General features: G+C 38.8%; 1 pseudogene; it reads right to left on the bottom strand.

Annotated features, from left to right (window-relative positions):
* The window catches only part of LOC108298330, a 15,336-nt pseudogene extending 8,825 nt beyond the window's left edge, over nt 1-6,511 (bottom strand).
* Between the last annotated feature and the right edge of the window lie 779 nt (nt 6,512-7,290).

Raw genomic sequence — 7,290 nt, 5'->3', positions numbered from 1 at the left:
ATATGGTATTCCTGCCAAAAATTTTTAACTGGAATCTAATCACAAGAAAACAATCGTGGCTAAATTAAGGAATAGTCGCAGTCCTGAATTCTTCAGAAATGCCAGTCTCGCCAAAAAGAAATAAAAGCTAAACAATTGTTCTAGATTAGAGACTAAGAGATATGACAACTAAGCACAATGCATAACCCCAGGGTTGGGGGGAACCAAAGTAGCTATACAGGACATTATTGGGACAATAGGAACTCTGAATGTGGATTGTGTATTAGATACTAAGCCTCTATCAAGGTTAAATTTTCTGAGTGTGATAATTGTATTGCAGCTATGTAGGAGAATGCTCTTGTTCTGAGGAAATGCTGATGTATGCAGCATAAAGTGTCATGATTTCTGTCAGTAATTTTCCAATGGTTCAGAAAATATATTACATCCACATATTTGTGTGTACATACAAAGAAATAAGGCAAATGTGGCAGAATGTTAATAACTGGCCTGAATAAAAATGTGTATGAGTATTCACTATACTATTTTTGCCCCTTTTCTATAGGTTTGAAATTTCCAAAATACGAAATTTAGAGAAAAGTACACTTTTTTAAAAAGGCATATAAACAATTAATAAAACAAATCCAACATTATTTTACTCTTTGATTAGCATAAAGTTTTCAAACTAGAGAGCTGGCAAATAACTCAATGTACACTGCCTACCCTTCCTAACAGTTTAATGTAGGTGATGTCAAGTTATAGCGAGTGGCCCCAGACTTGAAAGATACCCGGGAAAAGCTGTCAGCACATGGCTCTGCTGTGCAGGATTGGAACCACTACCTCCTGCATTTCTGAATCCCTGCAAAACTATCTGAAAAGGAGAATAAGGACAGACTTTCTCTGGGCCAAATTGTGACCCCAAAGCAATAACTTCAACTCAACATAAGGTAAGGACAGTTTTTCAGCCTTTCAGAGGAATTCCAAACTTATTTTTTCTATTAAGGTAGGAAGAGTAAAGAGTTTTAGCCAAATCTATTAATACAAAGATTAACAGAAAACAAAGTCCCTGAATGAAATGAAATTTCATACTTACCTAATGTGGATCTGGGTATGCTGGCATCTTCTTTGGCAGTCAATAAAGTTCTATCATCTATGGAAGGCATCTGCACTGAACCCTAAAAAATTGGGGGACTTAGGAAGAGTAGGAACTATGATCACAATGACAGCACTGAGAATATTATCACAATTTCGTATTAAAATTATCAAACTTACACCTCAAATGTAAAAAGGAAACACATTCCACATGAATTATCTCAGTCTATAGTTCTTACTTGATCAGTCTGTTCTCCAAGAGGAAGGCCAATGGCGGGAACTTCAGCTAATTGGTTAGAGATGGGTGCTTGGGACATCATGGAGTCTCTCCCTTCCAAATAACTGGCACAGTAATTCTGAATTTCTTTCCATTAAGGTTTGCACCATCTTCTCTGCAGCAACCTAGTAAGAGGAAATCACAAATAACATTAGAAAGATATTCTAGTAAAACAAAATTTTTTTTCTTTTTTTTTTCTAGTAAAACAAATTTTTTTTCTGATATTATTTCTTCAAAGTCAACCATTTGTAAAATTAAGCAAACAAACAAACAAAACAGTGGGTTCTTAGGAAACAGTTTTCCTGCTTTCAGTTTACAGGGAAAAACGCAGTTAAGGTGAATGGAAAAAGTCTCATAGGTAGAACATTGGAGAAAAAACTGAATTTAACACATTTGTAACAGGTAAGAGAAAGAGAATCTGAAATAGGTTCTGCTAGAACTATCAGGCTAAGATTCTGGAATTAAGATAACAGTTGTCTTTCTTCTTGAACAGCTGTTTCTTAGGACTGGATTGCTCTTACAAACATTTGTGTGGTTGGCTCCCTTCAGGTCTTTGCCAAATGACACCTTATCAAGTTGGCCTTCCCCACACATCCTATCCACCAAAACAGCAATCTCGTTGGCCAAAGGGTACAAGCTTTTGGGTACACAGTGAATATGTTTTGGGAATCCGATGTATAGCATGGTGACTTTAATTAATAATACTGCATTATTTACTTGAGTTAATAATTCTATATTATTTACTTGTAATTTGCTAAGAGAGTAGATCTTCAGTGTCTTCACCACAGATGCATGAAATGTGTAGTCAAGGATGTGTTAATTTGATCGTGGGAATCATTTCACAATGTACATGTATATCAAAACATCACGTTGCACACCTTGAATACAGACAGTATTTGCAATTATACCTCAATAAAGCTGGGGAAAAAACTTTAAAGGACCCAGCAATCTCTTCTCTATCCCCAATATCCCTTACTGTGCTAAATTTTTTTTTTCAATGCACTCATCATTATCTGATATGCAGCTCTCTCTGCTTCCCCTACATGGAATGTAAGTTTCCTAAAGGCAACCTCGTGCTGAATCACAAGCACCCGGTACGGTGTCTGGCACATCATAGGCACTCACTACATATTTACTGAATGAGTCCATTACACACATTAAACATTTTTATCAGACCACATGATCAGGGGAATCTCAATCTCAAAATCACCAAACTCAGTTTTTCAAATCCCAGTTTTCTACCACAGATGATGACACAATAAGGGAAAGAACTAGAACTTCCATGACTATTAATGCACAGAAAGTCTGCAGTTAAACAGAAAATCTGGAAATAATAAATTGATTTTAAAATTACTGAGGGCATAAGATGATGAATTGTAACACCAACTGTCTCTGAGGAAAAGTACTGTTGTTTTAAGTGAGAGGCTGAGCTCTTGTCACGATTTCAAAGGGAAATACGAGAAAAAAACTTCCATTTTTTGGTAAGTAAAATTTGGGCTCTTGGGAGATTTCGATATAACCATTTCAGAGGTATCAGTGTATTATGAAAGTACCTTAATAAAAGTATCTGTGAAAACTGTGGGGAAAAAACATAACGTACAAGATATACACTATGACCCATCTGCCTTGGCACTCTTTTTCTAGTAGTAGTTAAGAGTTTTTAGCAGTGCTCCTCCAATGCAGTCCATGAGCCAGCAGCATCACTATCAACTGGAAAATTGTTAGAAATGCAAATTCTTTTTTTTTTTTTTGAGATGGAGTTTCTTTCCTGTTACCCAGGCTGGAGTGCAATGGCGCGATCTCGGCTCACCGCAACCTCCGCCTCCTGGGTTCAGGCAATTCTCCTGCCTCAGCCTCCTGAGTAGCTGGGATTACAAGCATGCGCCACCATGCCCAGCTAATTTTTTGTATTTTTTAGTAGAGACGGGGTTTCACCATGTTGACCAGGATGGTCTTGATCTCTTAACCTCGTGATCCACCCGCCTCGGCCTCCCAAAGTGCTGGGATTACAGGCGTGAGCCACTGCGCCCGGCCCAGAAATGCAAATTCTTAAGTCCCACCTATACCTCCTTATTTCAATCACTGAAGTTGAGCTCGACAATCTATGTATTTAAAAAGCTATTCGGGTGATTTCTTTTGCCTATCAAATTAGAGAAGCTGATCTAGAAGAATACAACCATTAATCTTCTTGAGTTGAAAAATCTCCTGTAAGTTCCATCGTCTTCATTATTCTGTCACCCGGAGGACATAATTTTTTTCTGAGGTATAATAAAGACTGATTCTTCCAAATCACCAACAGGTTAAAAAGAAAATTCAAAGATGCTAGCCTCTTGCCAGGCTTAAATAATTTAGAATAATTTTGTTAGGTCTATTTCAGAAACAATTTCTGAAGCACACAACAGGACTTTTCTAACAAGATGTGTATTTACTTCAGTGGGGCTAACCATCAGAACAGTGAAGTATAATCCTCTTACAATATAAGGAAACATAACAAAAATATTATGGAGTCAAATAACATAGGCAAGAAACAGTCTTTCTTCCTCTAAAAACTGACTGGGGGATTGTGAGCTACTTGTCTTTGAAACGCAGCACAAGTCAACTCAGAGACTTTAGATTTGAGGAGAAAAAACATAGAAATGAGGAAAAGTTAAGAATTTACTCCCGGCCAGGGCATGGTGGCTCACGCCTGTAATCTCAGCACTTTGGGAGGCTGAGGTGGGTGGATCACTTGAGGCCAGGAATTAGAAACCAGCATGGCCAAATGGTGAAACCTCATCTCTACTAAAAACACAAAAATTAGCTGGGCATGGTGGTGCATACCTGTAATCCCAGATACCCGGGAGGTTGAGGCAGGAGAATCGCTTGAACCAAGGAGGCAGAGGTTGCAGTGACCTGAGATCATGTCACTGCACTCCAGCCAGGGTGACAGAGGGAGATGTCATCTCAAAAACAAAAATATTTGCTTCTGAAATATTGTGAAAGTAGTATACCCCATACTGTAATGAGATTATTCATTCTCTCATCATGACCTTTGAAAAATGCAATCTTTTTTCCCCTGAAGATAATTCAGATTTAACAAAAACTAAGAATAAACATGTTGAGAGTAAGTTTTCCCATACCTTCGCTGAAAATGCGAAGTATCACTCAAGTCTTAATAATTTAGAATCAAAATCAAAACACTCCACAACCCCTACTCCTTTCTCTCAAAATGATCAGATTATTAAGGAAAAGAAAACGTACTTAATGAAGCTAACAGATACATGCATAGTTTAGGCACACTTCCGAATATAAAATTTTCAAAAAATGTTTTCATACTTTGATGATCAATATAAAACTGTGGTCTAAGGCCAGTCACAGTGGCTCACACCTATAATTCCAGCCCTTTGGGAAGCTAAGGCAGGATGATTGCTTGAGCCCAGGACTTCAAGACCAGCCTGCACAAATAGAGACTTCCATCTCTAAATAAATAAGTAAATAAATAAAACTGTGGTCTAGGAAATAAATGGAAGGAAAGAAACTAACAGACAAATATATCAACATACACACATCTATAGTCTGCAAATGCTTCCTATTTGCAGACTATAAATGCACTATATGATACTTTCCTGCTAAACACATTAGTCCTTACTTGGCTTTCCTGCTCCTTTGAGTTCACAGACTGAAGCAGGCCTTGAATCTCCATTTCGTGTTCCACCACTTGTTTGTTTCGATCACTCAGAAGGTCCTGCTGCATCCTTTCCTTTCTCTGTAGACACTGGCACAGCTCCTCCACCACCTCACTCCACCGTGGTCCAAGTTTGCAGAACAATGTTACACTAAGATCTTAATACAGAGGGGATACTGTAAGTTTCTGGGGGAAAGATCTGCCTCTAGTAAATAGCAAAGGGCTTAAAAGACTAACACAGAAGGAGCCGTGAGATTCTTGCAAATAAGTCTCATGTTTTATTCATTTTTGTTTTACCAGGCCTGGAACACAGAAGTCTGTAAATACATGTCCCAGGAATGAATACTAACAATAGAGAAAACTATCTCTAGTGGCCACTTATGTACCTATTGTTTTCTGAAGTAAATCTTTATCCTATTTTTTCAAGGCATGTAACGATTAATGTTAGATGAGAATAAATGGACACTCAGTTCATTTATTTATTTTCTCCCCAGTGTTAAATGGACACTCAGTTCATTTACTTATTTTCTCCCCAGTGTAACCTCAGAGAGGGAAGCACAAAACAAAAAGTGGAAGGCAATGCTAAACGCTGTATTTGCTATCACAGTGATGGTGTCAATTTCTGTACTACCCAAAGGTACATGGTGAAGGAAATGGAGGCGCTGTACTGCCTAGGTTACTGGATCTGCTACTTATTAGCTATGTTGGCTTGGACTGGGTACTTAGCTTCAGAAGTCTGTTTCCTTCTCTATAAAACAGGGATAATAGTATGTGCCTCATGGACTTTTGTGTAGAAAACACAATATAATATTCACACCCTGGAAATGCTTCAGTAAAAGTAAGAGAGAGCGAGAGAGAAGGAGAGAGAATATGTGCATTTATGTACGAACAAAAATTGGAAATAAATCAGAAGTATGTGAACAGAAATCAATATTCACTAGCTCGCCTCACAAAGTTCGTATTACAAAAGAAAGTAGAAATGCTAACATCTCTCACTTTCTAATCTGCAATGATGGAACTAATGACTGCCATTTTTGGTTTTCTCCCCTCTTGTAAAGCAGAATCCCCAGTTTTCAGAAAATGATGGAAGGGGGTCCTGCTTCAGGCTTAGAATACAAGTGGGAGAGGTACACCAAGTCAGAGATAGGTTTTGCTCTTACCTGAATAGTAGCTTCATTGGCGGAGAGCAGCCTCTCTACGTCATGATCTCACTCTCCCACACAGCAAGACGAAGCTGGCACACTTCTTTATCTTTCTCTTCTAGAGCAAAGCATTTTGCATCTACAGACCACTGCAAGGAAAGGAAGACTCCTAAAGCTCTGTAAGATTCACTATCCTCATCACTGTTATTCAACAAGATGGCAGAACAGAAAACCAAATCCCAGGGCAGCAAATTTAAGCAGACACATATTTCTACCATACATAGCAGGCAAAATGATGATACATACCTTTAGAGCCACATCTTTATCATGTATTCGCTGGCAAAGTTTCTCCAGCAACATTTCATTTGCTTCAAGGGCTTTGTCTCAGTTAAACTGTAGGAGCTCCTGAAATTCCTGAGACCAAAAAATAGTTTCTTTTATTTCTTTATCCAGTATTAACTAAAGTACCAAGTAACTTGTTAGTCATTCCGGATAAAAAACAAAAACAAGATGCAGCTGGACGGTGGCTCAGGCTGTAATCTCAGCACTTTTTGGAGGGGGCGGGGATCATGAGGTCAGGTGTGTTCGAGACCAGCCTGACCAACACGGTGAAACCCCGTCTCTACTAAAATTACAAAAATTAGCTGGGCGTGGTGGCACGCGCTTGTAATCCCAGCTACTCGGGCGGCTGAGGGAGGACAATCACCTGAAACTGGGAGGCGGTGGTTGCAGTGAGCCGAGACTGTGCCACTGTACTCCAGCCTGGCAACAGAGTGAGATTCCATCTCAAAAAACAAAAAATAACAAGATGAAATCACTCTACTCAAAAGTATCAAGTTTAGCAGAGACAACAGACATAGAAATTGTTAACTATTCTGCAACACACAACAGACACAACACAGAATTAACTGCTATGCAACATAGGCTAGGATGCACTGGCTAACTGCCTGCAGGTGCCAGTAAAGACCTCACAGAAGAGGTAACTTTTACGGGGAATCTTCATCAAAACACTAGGATTTCCCAGGTGAACAAGGGAGAGGAAGGTATGCTAGTCAGAGAAACAAATTATGCACACTATGCACACAATGAAAAAACTGTACATTCAGTGAAATGTAGTGGATTCCATGTGGCTGAAGCTT

The sequence above is a fragment of the Cebus imitator genome, unplaced genomic scaffold, assembly GCF_001604975.1.
Source record: "Cebus imitator isolate Cc_AM_T3 unplaced genomic scaffold, Cebus_imitator-1.0 Scaffold938, whole genome shotgun sequence".
In the NCBI taxonomy this organism is placed as follows: Eukaryota; Metazoa; Chordata; class Mammalia; order Primates; family Cebidae; genus Cebus; species Cebus imitator.
This window is presented reverse-complemented; position numbering and strand designations above follow the sequence as displayed.